Source organism: Spermophilus citellus (assembly GCF_964194105.1).
Source record: "Spermophilus citellus genome assembly, chromosome: 8".
NCBI classification, from domain to species: Eukaryota; Metazoa; Chordata; class Mammalia; order Rodentia; family Sciuridae; genus Spermophilus; species Spermophilus citellus.
Window position 1 is genome coordinate 66,325,253 of NC_138189.1, and position 19,158 is coordinate 66,344,410.

At 42.0% G+C, this 19,158-nt stretch overlaps 1 protein-coding gene across 4 annotated transcripts in view; it reads right to left on the bottom strand.

The window, feature by feature from the left end:
• Nucleotides 1-12,018, bottom strand: part of TMEM150C (transmembrane protein 150C) — a 122,976-nt gene extending 110,958 nt beyond the window's left edge. For 2 of the 4 annotated variants that reach the window (XM_081304632.1, XM_081304637.1), the window contains exons 1-4: nucleotides 11,866-12,018; nucleotides 10,807-10,881; nucleotides 7,963-8,024; nucleotides 2,369-2,452 (exon numbers count right to left, since the gene is read on the bottom strand). The gene's annotated coding sequence lies outside the window, so the exon portion shown is untranslated. The remainder of the gene's footprint in view (nucleotides 1-2,368; nucleotides 2,453-7,962; nucleotides 8,025-10,806; nucleotides 10,882-11,865) is intronic. The other 2 variants (XM_081304634.1, XM_081304635.1) reach the window with 2 other exon arrangements.
• Nucleotides 12,019-19,158: the final 7,140 nt, after the last annotated feature.

A 19,158-nucleotide genomic window follows, 5' to 3' on the forward strand; every position in this document is an offset into this window, starting at 1 on the left:
AATATGTAGATAGATACATGCTCACACATACATGTTTATTCACTGGAGAGAATTTGCAGAAAAGTGGCATATTACATTTACTACAGGAACATGTATAAAATGTTAATGGTGCTTATTTTTTTAATATTTATTCTTAAGTTTTAAAGGGACACAGTATCCTTATTTTACATTTATGTGGTACTGAGGCTCGAACCCAGTGCCTCGTGTATGCTAGGCAAGTGCTCTACCACTGAGCCACAACCCCAGCCCAATGGTGCTTATTTTTAATGGTAGGTAGGCTATTGAATAGCGTTCTTTTGTTTCTTCCAAATTTTTCTAATGAGCAATTGTTACTTTAATAATCAGATCCAAATTAAGCGTTCACCTAATCGATGCTTCTGACAGATCAATACCCAAACCTGTGAATCCCATGGCTTTCATTCCCATTTGAAAAAGTACTTCTATGTGTATTTAACCTGTATTGCCCACCAAAAGTATTTGTCTTTAGTTTTTTAATATCTTTGCTTAGTTTTCTGTTAAAAGATAATCCTCACCAAGTTAAAATACTTTCAAGTTTGCCTCGGTTCCATGGGGGTTCTGAATATTTCTCAGTTCTCCCTTTCAACCATGCCAATGTTGAAAAACAGTTGGTGGATCTCGTCTCCTTAGGAATAAATAAAAGCATCTTGATAATGGCATCAAGCAGCCCTTACTATGCACCTAGCCCTCTTTCAAGTGTGCTGCTTATGTTGACCTGTGCTAGGAACCTCCTACAGCTCCAAAATGCCCACTTGGGATGATCCATGAAGTGGTAAACCTGCCTATGAGGTCCTGTTACTCCCTATTTTACAAATGAAGAAACAAAGGCACAGAAAAATCAAGAACTTGCCCAAAAGATCCAGTGCAGGGATTTGAACCCAGCCTTCAAACTCCATACCCCTAAAGATCCTGTACCGTCCTGCCCTGCCCCAATAGGAGAATATGGAAAAGTTCATATAAATATGAAGTGTAACTTTTTCATTAATTTTTTAGGTGTTTATTTAAAATCTACATTATATCCTACAAATAAATGTGATAAAGAGTAAAGGAAGTTTAAAGGGCTCCCCTACATTCCTAGGAAGTGAGGGTGGAATTGCTCGAGTATAACTGGTCAACCATTAGGCAGGGTCACGGTCAGAAAATCAAAAGCCTGCAGAGACAGACTGACACGGTGCACAAATCAAGGATGCCTGACTTAGAAACCTCATCCCCTTCCATTCCCCTGAGGCTCAAGTCCAGATGTCCTCACAGATGCGGAGACCCTGCCCACCTTCCCGGTTCTGTGGGCTTTCTTTGTGCTTCTGGTACATTCCATCCTTTCTGACACTTCAGGGCCTTTCCTGCACTTGCTGTTCCCTCTTCAAAAGCCCTCCCTTCCCCACTGCCTTTGCCAAAGAAGCTCAAATAAAATCCTACTTCCTTAGTGAGGTTTCTTTTGACCCTCGCCCCCACCTCGGGGAACGCAGTGGTTAGATCCTGCTCCACTTTTCATAATAGTCCAGGCTCTGAGGTCTCATCAGTCTTCACGATGCTTTAGGGCAAGTATCTAGCTCGCCTAAAGCTGTCTCTGTAGCTTCCATCACAAAGGAATCATCTGGAAATGTTTGTTGACTGAATTCCTGACCAAGGGAAATGAAGACTCACTCTCATCTGGGTACACATATGCTTTGGGCTTAAGTTTTACAATGAACAAAAGCAATCAACAAGAGCACACAAGTCAAAGCACAAAGTTAACAAAATGGTGTAAACCATATGGATGAAGCTATACTACATAGTCACCTAGTTAAAAACAAAAGTTTATTCTAATTATTTATCTTTCAAGGGAATCAGTAATTTCTTGAAGTGACTGAATTACAAGACATGGCTTGGAGTTGACAGTCCCTTTTAGAAGGCCAAGGTGTGAGCTGTAATCTGTTTCTATTCAGAGGAGGAGGCCGTGTTCCGCTGGGACGAGAACACATGGGATGGCTACACAGCCAGGCTGACTGTGGTCATTGCACATACACACATCTTGGATCTCCCAAACCATATTAGATGAGTGACAAGGTCAACTCACTCACAAAGCTGGAGTGGCTGCCACACCGGACACGCCAGTGGTTCCTAGGAATGGAAGGAGGGCATCTTCTGGGGGATTTGCTATTGTTGCTTTGTTGTTGAGACTGAGGAACAATTGAGTCATTTGTTGCAGCTAAGATGAAACGATTGATAAGTGCTGATTTTAGTCTCAGTGTTTGAAAGACCTGTTGAATTTTCCCCACTAGAGGCCACAGAGATACCAAGGAGGCCACACAGGGGCCTGACAAAGCTTGCACCTTGCAACTGCCCTCTAGCCCTCAATTTGTCTGCCTACCTTTATCCACAGTAGTGCATGCACACTGCAGTTTCACTTCTTTCTTCGTTCTGCTGAGATAATTGCACATTTGGGGAAGGGCATCTAAAACACCAGCAAGAAAACAAGAAAAGAGAAAGGCAATTCCTTAGGGTCCTTCTATTAATTTACGTCTGTATTCTGGAATACTTTCCCTGGGGCTCCTTGTTTTCTGTATTTACTCCTCAGGGTTGGAGTAATTGCATTTCTGATTTCTCTCATATGGGTGGCCAGAATTGGCTTAGTGGAACTATTTTAATACCTCAAAGGATTATTTTATTCTGCCACGTTGGGTTTCTTTGTGTTGTTCATCCCTACTGCCCTTCTGTAAGCTCTTTGTCCCCACCCTTTTTCAAATTGTCTGCTGTTTGCACACAGTTTTCTTTCCACACTGGGAATTGTTTGCTGAGATGTCTCTGTTCTGCAAGCAAATGGGAAAGAGGCTGGCTCGGTGGAACTGAGTCTTCTCTGGGTCTGAGTGAACTTGGCGACAGCTTGAGTTATAAATTAATTTCTGGGTATCTTGCAGTACACCAGAACTGTGGAGGTACACACCATACCACATGTAGAGGTTTCCACAAAGCTGTGATTAAATCTCAAAAAACTACCCCTCTTTCGGGGATCCCCTCTGTGTGACTCACTTGCTGTCCTTTTGGTGGAATTATTGGTTTTAAATGAGAAATAATTATTTTTTTTAGGGTAGATTTTCCAAAGTAGCAGTTTAACTGTGGTTGTTATCCTTCCTTAAAGGGACTTTCTTATTTGGGAAAGAGAAAGAAAAAAGGGGAATTCCACTAAAAAAAAAAAAAGTAGTCAAAGGAGAAAAGTGAGTTTGAAACACACTCATCAAAATTTAGAAGTAGGTACTACAATATCAACAAATCTCAATGCCATTTTAGATACTGGAGCATGATCATTGATTAATCTCTCTGGTTGCTTTGTCTGTGCCTATCTTTGAACACTGGTTCTATGGGAACAGTTGTCAAGGAAACCCGTATGTTGCGGCTCTTCTACGAGTTCACTCAGCGGGTCCCTGACTCTGCAGCATGGCTGTGTCGTGGGTTTTTTTTTTTTTTTATAGCTTATTAGAGTTTTATCTTGATTAATATGAATAATCATCAGAGTTACTTGGTGACTTGTACATTTTTACATGTACATATTATACACACACACACACACACACACACACACACACACATATATATACACTATACACACACACACACACACACATACACATACACCATACACATACACATACATATATCTTGTGAGGAGGCATTGAAAAAAGTGAGGCTGTCATTTTGTTTAGCAGCTGGGTTTAAATTGATGTGCCTTCTAACAAAATTCACTAGTATTGTGTACAAATCACCACCCTCAAAGACTTTTATGAATGCCTTTAAAATAATGACCTAACAAAAGTATGAGTCATGGACTGGGATTGTGGCTCAGCGGTAGAGCGCTCGCCTAGCATGGGCGCGGGACCTGGGTTCGATTCTCAGCACCACATAAAAATAAAGGCATTGTGTTGTGTCCATCTACAAAGAAAGAAAAAAAAAGTATGAGTCATGAAAACTGCCCAGATTTCAAGTCATGAAAACTACCCAGATTTTTAACTCTGTGAAGATGAAAACTGTGGTCTAAATATTATTCATAGGCCACATTTCCCTACAGATATTAATATAAAACTCATGGATTGAGAGACTCCTCACCCTGTCAGTGTGAATCTCTAAATTGTTTGGCATAACCTTCAGATTTTTCCTGGGCTTACCCCATAACTTCTAGTGTAAGAGTTCCAAACATATCATTTCTTATTCGTTTAGTTTGGCAAAAATCCATAAAAGTTTATTATTGACCCTATTCTGAATTTAACTATTCCCTTAAGGCATATTTTAAATGAAATGAGGAACTTGGAAAAATTGTGTTTCCAATACAGTAAGAAAGTAGCAGATCAACTTTTCTAGCCCAGTAACTTCTGATACCTGTGAGCTATTAAGTTCAAAGTCTAAATTAAATAGCTTTGTTTTAGCTTCACTCATCCATCCATTCACCCATCAATCCATACTCTATCCATCCTGTTCATCTCTGCAGCACTCACTTTGAGGAAGCCTCAGTAATAAAAATGAAAGACCCTATGGCACATCTGATTGAATTAACTACTTTCTTTGAGCTTTCTAGTGTTGTTAAGAAAGTGCCTTTCTCTGGACACACACGCGTGTGGGTACACACACACAGTTTCTTTCTGCACCTTTTGTTAGTGGCTATGCACTCTGTGTTAACACAGCTCATCTCATGGTGACATCTACTGTATGGAGATAGTAGGATGTCATAAGAGAGGGCTGATTGTGTGCCTGTCCACCAAAGGTTTCTTCACTGGTTGGCATTTTGACATCACTATTGCAGACTTTGCCCTCAGCTCTGAAGGCTCAGAAGCATGCCTCTTGTCAGTTTTCCTTGAAGAGAGACTCACTGTAGCTTTGTTCCCAAGAGACTGAAAAGTAAATCAAAAGGCTGGGGTATTAATTACAATGAAAAAAATGCAACTGACACATCTGCTATAATACTTGGTGGGTTCTTATCCTACAAGAGAAATCAAATTATAATTCGAAAAGTGTGTGCTGAGCATGAACCAGAGCAAAGGAAATTTGAGTCTCTGTATCTATTGGCATTAGATTCTGAGAGTCTGATCATCTAAGTCTATGGTAGAAATATGTGGTACCTGGGACTGCACAGGCAACCATGGGCCAGATACACACTGCCTGTGCATACCCCACAGATCCTCAGGGATGGCCCTGCAGTCTACAATGTCTACATTCTCTCCTTTATCCCTTATCCCCTAGGTACACCAATACCTGATAAAGTTATAACTACTTTACACATAAACAACCTGATTTCACCAGAGGCGATACCCTGATTAGTTTGATTGATAGTTACTGTTGGTTCCATCCTTACAAAATGTATTTCTTTCTTTTTCCATTTTTTTCTACAAGTTTAAATTGATGCATTATAGCCATACAAAATGGTGAGATTTTTTGTTACATATTCATACACACAATATAATAATAGGATAATATAATTTGGCCAAAATCACTCCCCAGCATTTTACAGGATGCATATCTACAGTTTTATTCTAAGAAGTATTCCATATTTTTAGTTTGAGGAAAAGGATTTCCCTGACTACGGCTTCTGTTTAGTATTCACCCTTCAGGTCTTATTGGTTGTTTTTGTTGTTGGGTTTTTTTGTTGTTGTTGTTGTTGTTTTTTGGTACCAGGGATTGAACCCAGGGACACTCAATCACTGAGCCACATCCCCAGTCCTTTTTGTATTTTATTTAGAGACAGGGTCTTGCTGAGTTGCTTAGGGCCTCACTAAATTGCTGAGGCAGGCTTTGAACTCTCAATCCTCCTGCCTCAGCCTCCTGACCCCCTGGGATTGCAGGTGCGCACTAGAGTTTGAGACTTCTTGGTTGTTTTCAAGATGATGCTTTGAGTTTCTATTTTCAGCAGAAATCTAAATCTGTCCATACTCTGGATCTGTTCCACTTCCTGCAGCTTCTTCTAGTTGACACCCAGAGCCCTTAAAATCACCAGCCAAAGAGATAAGCATTTATGATCAAACAACATGCACTTCTATAATATACTGATGGCTACAATTGATCCCAAGCATGGCATAATGTACTCGTGGGATAGATAAGATTGCTCTGTTCAAGCCCACGAAGTATCCAAAAGTAGATACGCCACAGGCAGTGAAATGATTTAGGTAGATAAATCATAAGCTCCTTCTTATTTCCCTTAGTTCAATGCCTTTAATATGCACGTGACATTCAGGGAGTGAAAGTTTATTTTTAATTTCTCTTTAATTAAAACAAACATTTACTTATTAAACACCTATCGTATGACAGGTTTCATATTAGGCATTAAATGAAGAATTTAGAGAAATAATTTGTTTCTAATATAGCACAAAATTAGTAGATTAACTTTACTAGCTTGACAACTTTGTATTTATGTCTGTGGGTTATTAGATAGGTTATGGAGATAAATACGACATAGTCCCCACCCTCAGAAAGCTTACCATCAGCTGGAAAAGGCAAAATATGCACATATTCCTCTACTACATATTTACTGAAAATTTATTATGTACCAGCCATCTAAAACCTGGGACTGTTTCCCCAGATCCCACTGTGCTGATTCAGCTCTTGCTGTGACCTCTCCCTGAGAGAGCTGAAGAAGTAAGAGCAATTGGGCTAATTACTGAAGCGAGCATCTTGAGGAGACAGATAACAAGGACACAAAAAAGAAGGCAAGAGACCCTGGTGAGATTTTAGGAGAGGGGTGTGGATCATCAGGGATGTAGATAAACATGTTAATAGTAGCGGGAACTGGAAGTTGAGCACAGAGGATCATTGGAAGGGGGTCATTTGTGCCCAACACAATGCGCCTCTAATGGGCAATTTTGGCCTAGGACTTCCCAGTGACCTGAATGAGAACTCAACTGCAACCAGGCTCTTCCTACTCAGTTCCTTCTTCCATCCCAGTCAGGCCTGCACCATGGCTCCAAAGCTCTTCCTGATTATTCCTGCTCCCCTGCCCTTGATCCTCACTGGCATTTCCCTAGATAAACCCTTTGTTTATCTAATTCCACCTTGGTGTCTCCCCAAATGGATACATCTTACGGGGAATGGAAGGATGGAAGGATTCCATGTGAGGCACCATGTGACAGACGTAGCAGGAATGAGCATGGGACCTGCAAGGCTAGATGCTGAGAGCTGGAGAATAGGATATTAGAACTTAATAGATCCGGAATTGAGCGCTTTGGGTGAGAGAGTCCAGAGAATGGCCATAATTGCTGAAGGGAAAGGAAATGAAGGTCAGTGATATTGGACAGGAACTACATGGCAAGAATGCTAGTTGCTTACTCATTATGGATAGAACCCTGCTTTTATTCAGAATAGCAATGCAGCCTGCTAAGAGAATATAATTAGCTTTCTTTGCAGTTAGAGATGAATAAAAATGTGTAAGTAAAATTCATTGGGTGTGGGGGGGTGGGAGTTAAGGAAAAAAATTGAAGTGAAAATCACCAGGAAGTTGTGCTCATCTGCCATTTATTCTCCTTTCTGCAAATTTAGACCATGAACTATTTTAAGGATGGAATCCAAGGCCAGGATGGTGGAGCAGAAAGACAGGAGTTCCTAATAACATGAAGTCACCATTTTAGCCCTGATCTGCCTTAGCTTCTATACTTATATAAGAGATCCCTAAATTATTAAAACTACTTACCTGTATAGTTCATGTATAGTCAAACCAATTCTAACAGAGAGAGATAAGTTGTTTGCACGGACACAAACATCTTCTAGAGGTCAGAGTGGAGAGAAAGTGTGTAAGTAAGATGGCAAAGTGTTTAGCATAAGGGGGAATGTTCTGTACGCTATGGATGAGAATAACAAGAAGGAGAGAGGAGTTATGTGGATGTGTACGTTAGGGGAGGCCAGTCAAGAGAGAAGAGGGTTTTGAATGAGAGTGGAGAAGTGATGGGGCCATTGGAAGCATCAATGGGAAATGCCAGAAGATATACTTACCTCTTCTCTCTGGCCCCAATGACTGTGGAGCATTGAAGATGAGATTCCTCTACCCTTGAAGGCTGAAATAGAAGTGTTTGTTTCCAATGGGAATCTTGGAAAACAATTGGAATGGACAGAGGAGCTCTGTCAAGTGAAAGGGAGCATCAGAGGGAATAGAGTATAAAAGAATATTGAAGTACAAATGTATGAAAAAATGTTCGACATCTCTAGTAATTAGAGAAACGCAAATAACAACTACTCTGAGATTTCATGTCACTCCAGTCAGAATGGCAGCTACCAAGAATACAAATAACAATAAGTGTTGGCAAGGATATGGGGGAAAAGGCACACTCATACATTGCTGGCGGGACTGCAAATTGGTGCAGCCAATATGGAATGCAGTATGGAGATTCCTTGGAAAACTTGGAATGGAACCACCATTTGACCCAGCTATCCCTCTCCTCGGTCTATACCCAAAGGACTTAAAAACAGCATACTGCAGGGACACAGCCACATCAATGTTTATAGCAGCACAATTCATAATAGCTAAATTGTGGAACCAACCCAGATGCCCTTCAGTAGATGAATAGATAGAGAAACTTTTATATATACACACACAATGGAATACTACTCAGCATAAAAAGAGAATAAAATCATGGCATTTGTAGGTAAATTGGTGGAGTTAGAGAATATTATGCTAAGTGAAGTAAACCAATCCCCCCAAAACAAAGGCTGAATGTTTTCTTTGATATGAGGATGCTGACTTATAATGGTGATGGGGGTGGGGAGCATGGGAGGAATAGATGAACTTTGGATAGAACAAAGGGAAGAGAGGGGAAGGGAGGAGGCAAGGGAGTAGGAAAGATGGTGATATGAGTTAGACATCATTACCCTAAGTGCATGTATGAAGAAACGAATGGTGTGAAAATACTTTGTGTACAACCAGTGGCTTGAAAAATTGTGCTCTCTATATGTAATTTGAAATGAATTGCATTCTGCCATCATGTATAACAAATTAGAATAAATAAGTAATTTAATAATAAAAAAAGAATATTGAAGTGAGAAGAGGGAAGAGGCTGCAGCCAGGACTGCAGGGTTGCCTGTGCAGAGATGGGAAGACTGGACAGAAGGCTTGGATGCCACTGTGATGGAGAGCCACCTTAACCGAGCCTCCTGGAGAGTCAGACCCAGGACCTGTGGAAGGCAGAGGGGAGTGGGGAGAGAGTAGCAGGGCCACTTGGGCTAGATAGGAAGATTTCCTAGAATCTTTCTGCTGTTCAGAGATAAATTTGTGCAAGGTAGCAAGAATGAGCTCTAGTGACAAATTTGATCCTGACTTGAATATGTGAATCCATATGACTGCTCCATCAGATGTGGGAAGCAGGTTCCAAGATGAAGAACCACAGAACCTGAAAGCTGCCTGAGGTTGGAGTGTCTGATAAATAGCATTTGCTTTACTGTGTGGGAATTGGAGATTTTTCTGCCTTCTTTGGCATTTCCTTATGATACCCCCCCACACACACACACACAAATAATCAAAAAGTCAACACAAATTATGCATCTGGAATTGGAGCAAGGGGGATACCGAGTGAGAAACACTGAATTTCATTTATTGCAGAAAGAATCAAGAACTGATATGATAGGAATGAAACACGGTTTTTGAAATTCGAGATTATTCCAGCCATACTTCTCCTTCCCCATCTCCTTTCCTGTCCTGAAAATCTTTGGTGAAAAACAGGATCAAATATTCTGAACCACAAAGAAGATAAGTGATCCTATTAATTATCTGTCTATTTCTCGTAACAGGCCGGAATCCTTGAGATTAGAATGACCCAAGAAAATACAGTCTACATATTTGGATTCCCTGTGACATATTCTTTTTGTAAACTAAATTAATTTTGCTTTTAGGATTTTTGTGGCAGTCATTCCATTTTGGAAGAGTGAGAAAACATGTGGAGTGTTGCAGAAGTTAAAGAAAGAATTAAGAAAGATATTTCCCAAAAGTGCATTAAATGACATCCCATGTCTCAACCTAAGCAACTGAGAATCATCCTCCACTTCTTCATCTTCTCCTCTTCATTACACAGATCAGGTTGGGGAGGCTGAATAGCCCCACTTGCAGCTAACAAATCTGAACTCTAGAATTAATGAATAGACTTCGAACTTTTCTGGTACTATTTTTGTCTTTAATGACTTTGGACGTTTTCTTCCCATCGATTAGGATTAAATGTGTTTTCCTAAGGTCCTATTGAAAAAATCCAGAGCCTTGGGCTTCTTGTTACTGTCATTTCTTGTCCCCCACAGTCCAGCAGCTTCTCAACTCTCGCCAACCTTTACCTGTTTTCCTAGAATCCCTTCCACAGGCCCGGGTGGGCCAGGGCATGAGTACTGGATGATGCCACAGGAACTGTGGACTCTGAGTTCCATTTCTTTGTTGGGTATGATCATGGGCAGGGCAGCTCTGGAGGGATCCAGGGACTGTTTCCTCCCCAAGTCAATATGTTATCTCTTGTAAAATTTTTTTTTTTTTTAAAGAGAGAGTGAGAGAGGAGAGTGAGAGAGAGAGTGAGAGAGAATTTTTTTTTAAATATTTATTTTTTAGTTCTCGGCGGACACAACATCTTTGTTAGTATGTGGTGCTGAGGATCGAACCCGGGCCGCACGCATGCCAGGCGAGCGCGCTACCTCTTGAGCCACATCCCCAGCCCCTCTCTTGTAAAATTTTATTAAATGAATATCAAAGTGCATCAGTCATGGGCCTGACAGAGAGAGACAGTGAGTGGAGTTTAGTAAGGCCAGGTGCTAATTGGTGTCACCGGGAAGCAGATGCCAGAATTGGAGTTAGAAACATGACTGATTTACCTGGGGAAGGCTTGAGGAGAGTAAAAAATGGAGAGGAGGCAGGAAAGCCTTCAGTCTCTTGTGAAGATCTGATACCTGTGAAAGAAAAGAGGAGAGGAAGCAGGATTGAGAACAAGAGCTCAGACCCAATAGAGTCTTAGCCTGCACCGTGGGGAGATGAAACTAAAAACTGCCAATTAGAGGAGTCCTCACAATGGCCAGGCAAGAGTGGACAAAACACAGCAACAAAAATCATAAAACTGATCTTGAAGGTTGAAGGTGGTGAGTGAACTGCAGCCTTACAGATGAATGACAGGCTTCTTTTTGAAAGAAGAATCATGAGGTATCCCTGTGCAGTTGTGCCTGGGGCTACTCACAGGCACTTGGGTAGGGTGGAAAGCAACCCCAGCTGGTCAGAGAAAGGCCATCTCCCCAGTAGCCCAAGGGACAGAGAGGCAGGATAGCAAGTGACTGTTGAGGGACAGGCCAGCTTTGGGGAGGGAAGAGGGCACAAACCCCCACACCTTACTTTCCTCCCTCCACCCACCTTTGTTCCCACCAGCCCATTGGTACCATGCACGGTGCTCAGCCTTTCTGGGCAGTGAGCCAAGTAGAGGGAAACCAAACACTGCCATCAGGCAGGGCAGCCACTAAGGGAGAGACATGCAGCTGGGAGAAGGCACGAGGCAGGAAAGGATGTTTCTTTGCCCTGCTGGGCTTCCCCAGATGTCAGCATCCCAGAGTCATGGCCGGGCTTTTAGAGATTGCTCTCCACCCACTGAGCAGCTCCTCTTGCTCAGGAAGGGGCTCAGGAACAAGCAACATAGAATATTGGAGGTGACTACGGGAAGAGAGCAGGGGAGGAAGTGAGATAGGAAAGGGGCAAGGGAGACAGAATTAAGAGGAGGAAGTGGAGAGGGGAGAGGGGGAGCGGAAGAGAGAATGGAGACACCCAGAAACAGGGCTCACTCAGAACTGCCCAGGCACCATGCTTGGTTTTACTTTCCTGTATCAGAGGGTGAGAGGTGATAAGGGGACTAGACTCTGAAGCCAGTGACTCTCACCAGATGAGCCATGTACCTGTCTGTGCAGTCTAGGTGTTCCTCATCTGCCTGTCTTTCGGAGATCTTGGTCTGGTCGCTGTCCCCTGAAGCCATCTGCACGCTGCCCCCTCACCCTGGGGCATATCACTTCTTTCAGAGGGTTCCCCTCCCTCTCAGCTCGCTTTCTCCAGCTTCTGGAGGCGTTTATCTTGTGATGCTATTTCACAGGCATCCAGAGCCACAGGAAACATTAGTTCTACTGCGGAAGAGTGGACAGCGCTGGGCCAATTACTTCTGGCAGCAGTTAAGATAATTTTTTAATGATACAAACAGACCTCGGCCTGTGGTGTGCAGAACAGGCCTGCTCGAGCTGAACCTGGAGCTCACAGAGGGTTTCTTAACTTAATTTGATTGAGTGAGACATTTGATTTGGGCTTCTATTAAGGGGAATAATGTATTAAATTGTTGTGTTGATGCTTGGCCTATTTTCAGTGAGAGAATGTAACTCTTTTTGTCTGTAACATTGACCATATCTCTATCCCACCACCTATTTTATAAGTCCAGGGCCAATTTCTTAAGTGAAGCCTTAGGACTTATAAAGTCACTGATTTTTCTACAACACTTGTACAAATTATTGTGAAAAAATGTGCAAATAATGTGATTGTATTCAGACAGTAAGGTGGGAGATGGGGAAGTTTAATTCATTTTCATGTAAATTTGCTTTCTTCTTAAGGGTTAGGTTGACACCCATTTCCCTGACACCCTTAGTTCTATGCCTCTGCCACGAGAGGAGCTAAGTAAATTCTTGTTGATGGTTAAGAAGAAAGACAAGGTGTTCCCTAGTATTGTTTTTTGTGGGGAAGTTGACATGGTGCTTGTTCTGCAAGGCAGCCCTCTCCAGGGAGTCACTACCTCACATCTGGGGAGAAGTAATATAGCACAAGATGCAGAGAAAGACCAAGCTGAGCTGTCACTTCAAAGGGTGGAACAAGTTGGGGTGCATTGTTTGCTTTTGTTCTCCCATAGCGTTGTCTGGCATTTGGACATTTCTATATTGTAATTTTAGTCTATGAAACAGTACAGGAAAGTCCAAAAAAGACCTTCTCATTTCTAGGCCTGTATGCATTTGCTAACAGCTGCGGTAACATATACCACAGACTGGGAGACTAAAACAGCAGGAATTTAGCTTTTTTTTGATTCCAGAGGCTGGAGATCAGAGCTGGTTTCTGAGGCCGCTCTTGTTGGCTTACAGATGGCATCTTCTCCCTGTGAATTCACCCAGGCTTCCCTCCTTGTCTGGGTCTCAATCTTCCCTTCTTATAAAAGGACAATAGTCAGTTTGGATTAGAGCTGCTCTCATGACCTCATTACCTTTTTAAAGGCCTTGTCTCCCAATCAAGTCACATTGAAGGACTAGGGGTTAGGATTTCAGCACAAGAATTTGGGGGAACAAAATTCAACCTATAATACTGTCCTTGCCTGTTTCACTTTAGCATAGTCGCATTCTTGAGGCTTAGTGGGTCACCTGTCTGGGGTGAAGAGCAGCCTTTTTATCCTGATCATCTCCACGTGGCCCTGTGATGCACAGGCCCGAGAGTTAGGTGTGCCCTGAATTCTCCAGCACTTGTGCTTCTTAAAAGTTGTGTGAAGACATTTATAAGTTGAGGCATGCTTTTATCATGAAAGCAAATTTGCAATAACCACTTCTGTACGATCAAGAATATCTTCTAATTTATTGACTTTTGTAAGTTTGGATATCTAGGGCAACAATTTTCTAAAAGCAGGGCCTACTTGTTCTCATAAACAGTAAAACCTCAACAAAAACGTTTCAAGGTCCTGCTGTGTGGTTGTCTGTCTCCTGAAAATTCAGGATACAACTGTACATAAGACAAGCATGGGGCCCTGCCTGCCTGGGGTTTTGCATCAAATCAGGAAACAAAAGATTAGACACAGCAATGATAAATCGCTGAATTGAGTGTCCTTCTGCATCTCTGAGTTGCATCCAGGCACGCTGCGTCTGCCCAGAACATATTTAGTGAATACTCCCTCTTCCAAGGTCCCATGGTGTGGGCTGAGAAAACACTAGTGAGACCCTAATGGTCCACATGGCTCTTAAATGTGATTGTATGACAGAATGCTTGCCTAGCATGCACAAGGCCCAGCACTGCCCCGAGTCACCCTACACAAAAAGTGAGGTGTGAATTCACAGCATATTGTTTCACAGATGCAGCCAAAACTAGCTATAGTTAAGAAAAATATCTTTCTGATATAATTTTCTCCTTCCCTCCTTTCTTCCTGTCTTCTTTCCTTCCTTCCTTTGTAATTATTTTGTCTCAAAGTAGTGTGCTAAGCAAAATTTCAGAAATTTGTGGTGTTGTTTACAGACTGGTTTGCTAGGGTTCTACAGTACATTTGGTTTCCTTTTTGATGCAAAAGAAATGCTCAAAATGTGCTGCAATTAGTGGCCTAGAAGTCGTAACAAAGGATGTTTTTCTCATTTAGAAATAACCCTAATTGTGGTATATCCATAAGCCACCAGCATTTGTCTATTTAGAGCTGAAAGCCAAGTGAGATAGGAGGTAGCAAAAAAAAAAAAAAAAAAAAAGGATAAATATGCATATGTTCAAAAGAGTAATTGCATTTTTGCACCTATTTAAGATATGCTAATTTCTCTTTCTCCTTTCTGTTTGGCATTACTAAATTTAAAGCACATGGGGAAATAAGTGAGGTTACAACAGAAGACATTGTATCAATCAGATTAACCAAGGCAAGTTTGTTATGGAGGTTTTAATTATCTCTGAGCTGTGTGGGCCCTCAGGCGATTTCTAACATAGAGGGTAGAACTTTGGTAGCCAAATCATTATAGCACGTGGTGGTGACTGATGATGCAAGTTATTATTTCCCAGCATTATAATGTTGCAACTTCCTGGACACAGAAATGCTCATTATTAAGGACATCTTTTAGATGAAAATGTAAAAAACAATTTTAAAACAATAGGAAGCAAAAAAAAAAAAAAAAGCTACAGTGTTTATAAGTATCTAGCCATCAAATGACATGCTGGAAATATCAAGCAGCTAAGCAGCTTCATGATGATATCTCTACCAACAGATCATTAAGTAAAGTCAGACTTCAAAATAGGGCCAGTTTGTGGAACAGTGCTCTGACTTCAAGTCTTTCTTTTTTTGTTTGTTTGTTTTTTATTTTATAGGGATACGAAACTAGGCTAGTTGTATAGGGATACAAAGCTAGGCTAGTTTCTGGCCAAGTCTTTTGCTTGGATAAAGGAGAATCTAAGCTTGCTTGCTGTGATGGTTGTTTGGTTGTCAACCTGACCAGATTGAGGAAAAATTGAGGTACCGAGAAGTGGAGTGGTCTGCTGTTATCCTATAACTGACAATGTGGAAGAGGTTTTGGAATTGAGTTACAGAAGAATTTCGGAGAAGTTTGGAGAAGACCCCATTCAGTGTGCAGCCTTCCTGCCCATTGCCCCACTGAACCTCCATTACCTCCCTATATGAAAGTCCTTTTGTGTACCTGAGTTCCCCAAAATGGTCTTTTCTGGAGGAATGATAGCTCCCTCATTGTCTCAAGATTTCAGCCTTTGAATCAACTAGATTTCCTTCCCATCAACTCTTGTCTTCTGAGTATTGGCTTTTGGGCAGTGAGTGGACAAGCTTAAGACTGATAATAAGTCCAGAAGGCTGATGGGAATGTGGACAGTAAAGGTCGTGCTGATGAGGTTTCAGTTGAAAATGAGAATTCTGTTGGAAATTGGACTAGAGGCCAACATTGATGAACTGTGGCGAGGAATTTTCTCACATTTTGTCCATGCCCTAAGATTTTATGGAAAGCTTAGCTTAAAGGTGACAGAATAATTTATTCAGCAGAAGGAAATTTCAAAGCAGCACAGCATTCAGGCTGTGACATGAGTATTACAGGCTGCTTTAGTCAGAGTTACAGTGAGAAGCAGAAAGAAAAAGGAGCAGAACAGATGTATTAGAAATATTTTGCAGGACAGAAGAAAAGAAGTACATATAAGGTTTATATATACAAATATATATATGTACTTTTTTTCTGAAATATATATATTTCAGAAAAAAAGTACATATGAATTTTTGATCCAGGAGGGTGTGGTTAAAAAGTGAAGTTCTTCGCACAAGAACAATAGAAAGATGCTTCGAGGGCATCTCAAGTATGGACAAGACTATAGCCATCACAGACTCAGAGCTGTAGAATGTAAATTTGTTTCAGAGATTTTCCAAGGCTAATTCTTTTGAGAAACTAGCTCAGGACAGACATCCTGTTAATCTGAAAGCACACAAGGAATTATTTCCCCATGTCCAGCTGACACTTATAGTGCTGGTTTTGCAGGCATGCAGAAGTCAAGAGTTATGGGATCGTGGAGGCTTCTATCAAGATTTCAAAGGAGAGCCCAGGAGGCCAGGCTGTGCCCTGTTCTGAATTACTCTTTGATGTATAGAACAGCAGTTTTAAGGCTGTGCCTAAGCCTGAGTTACTCCATTTTGAAAGCAGTAATTTGCCATGAGCTACTCCATTTTGAGTCCAAGTGCCAAGGTAGAATGACTCCACACTTTGCACAAGGAAACAGCCACCATCTGCCTGGCACCATCATAAGGCACAAATTGATAAACCACTTGTATGTGCCAACTTTTCAAACTGAATCAAGGAGTATCTGGACACGTGGACATCCCAAATCATGTCAAGAACACCAGACATGGAAACCTATCAAACTCGCCAGATGAGAACCCTACACTCGAGACATATAAAAGGAAGGATGACAGACTCAATAAAAGGAGTCTGGTCATGGTAACACCTTGACCCCATCACCCGGTCACTCATCACAGTCCTTGCCCAGGAACAAACCTCTGATTTCCTGTCCCTATAGAGCTTCATCATAGTGTGGGTTCTCATGCCTGTTATGACCACACACAACCCACTCTAAGCTGAAAGCTCAAGCTGACACTCTGAGACTGAAACTGCCATCTGTCCAGACCTTCTGCTTTGACAACTCTGTGGAACTGGTTTGTTAAAATCCTTATCCGACCACCCACAGTGACTCTTTGACTCGGCCTTCATGTGTCTCTTTGCCCGTGCTCCTGGCACAGTATTCTGTGACTCTGTAGCCGCCTTAACCCTTTCTTGGTCTTCCTGTGACTTCTTATGTATCCATTGTGTGAAGTATGAGTGCCTCAAGGGTTATAGATATCAAAAATTAAGATTGAAATAAAAGAGCTTGTGTTTGCCAGGCTTATGACTACCAGGTAACCCACAAGTACTCAGTGAACTGCTGCTGATGAAAAGGGTGTAGCCTGAGAATTTGTTGTCATTCAATAAATTCTGACATTTTAGAAAGACACAAACATGTTCCATCCATGTTAATGACATATCACCTTATGACACAGTTGTGGTAGGGTTGGAATCCCTGCAAACAGCCCCCCACAGGACAATACAGGGAACCGTGAAAGTAACATTGAAGCTGTAATGGAGACCCCAGGAAGATAGAGATTCCAGAAATATGGACACCTGCCAAGGGGAGCGGCAGGCAGCATGCAGAGCCAGCCTGAGAGAGTGGCCATGTGGACTATAACCAGCAAAGCCACAGGGGCGGGGCAGCCCAAGCCCTGGGGAGCCCATATCCCCCCTGCAGTGTGCACCAGATGCCAGATACAGAGCTGTAGAGTTGAATGTTTGCCCTGCTGGGTTTCTGTCTTGCTTCAGTCTGATCCTTTCTTGCTATTTTCCTGTTCCTGCCTTTTGAAATATGAATGTTTGCCTTCTACCTGGGCCACCATTGTGTCTTGGAAGAATATAATTTGTGGTTTTAAGTTTTTTATAGGAGATCACAACAGCTAAGAGTTTACCTTTAAAGGAGACTTTGGACTTTTGAGCAATCCTGGAATAGTTAGGAGGCTCAGGGGACTCTTGGAGACGGACTGAATGCATTCTGCATTGTGAGAGAGACATGAACCTTTGGGAGTCAAAGATAGAATGCTGAAGTTTGGATCTGGACTGTCCCCTAAAGACCTATGTATTAAAGGCTTTGAGCCCAGCCTCTGGTGCTATTGGGAGATACTGAAACATTTAGAGGGTGGGACTTAGTGGGAGGTCTTCAGGAAGTTGGAGACATGCCCTTGAAAGGTACAGTGGAACACTAGTCCCTTCCTCTAACTCTTTTGCATGCTGGCCATGAGGTGAGTGGCTTTGCTCTGTCTTACATATCCTCCATGATGTGTTTTTACAGGCCCAAAGCAACAGGGCCAACCAGTCATGGACTGAAACAACACAACTGTGAGCCACAATAAACCTTTTTTCTTTATAAGTTGATTATCTCAGGTATCTGTTATAGTAATGGATTCCTGTAGTTTCTGATCTAAAAAATGTAAGCAATCAGTGATTATACCTCTTACACATTACAAATGAAGAAGCAGAGCTTTTGCCTATTTTTCCTAAGCTGTTTGAACCCAAAAAAGTACCCATGTAAATATCCTTCAGTTGTGTTGATGCGAGCCAAAGAATCAGGTAATGTACCATAAACCAAACTCACCCAACCGGCCTGCCCTTTTCAGTATCTTAAGACTGACCTAGGCCCCTGGTTTCAAATTGGACTAAAAAAGTGGTTAAAAAGGGTCCAATATATCATTGCTTATTTTGAACATGAGTGCCTTGTCAGCTGGACGTGGGGAACCAATTCCTTAGGTGTTTTAAAATAGCAATTTGAAACCATCCAGGCTAAAGTTTCTGTGTTGAGATCTTCTTTCCCCAGTTGGTCGTGGTGGACCATGTACACATCCTCAAAAGCTGATGCTGAGAATTTTGACCCTGTGTGTTACAAATAGCTCGATTCAGCAGGAGCTGCAGAGAATGGTGCAAATAGTTGCACACACTGGTTGGCACATCTGGCATAAGCACTTTACGATACTAGAAACCTGTGTCCTTGAGTTCTGAGGAGGAAGTCTAAGGAGCTCTGTCAGCTGTAACAGCCATTCTTTATTCACAGGCAGCCACTGCAGGGCCAGGAAGGAACCAAAGCAGGTCTGCCCTTCCCACCACCTCAGGTGGGAGGAGCTTGTTTACTGGAACTGGAGAGTCACCACCTGCATGGCCATTCAGTCTTGCTTTGAGACACTGGCTATTCAGTTAGCCTCATTTACCCTCCACTAATGATCCCAACACGTACCTGGAAGGCCCTGCCCATCTCTCCCAAACCCACTCCACTAGCAATCTTGTCGCACAGCCCAGGATAACGAAGCACCCTCTATGCACCCGTGTTTTGCAATCCATATGCTGTGAACCTAAAATCCAGTTGTG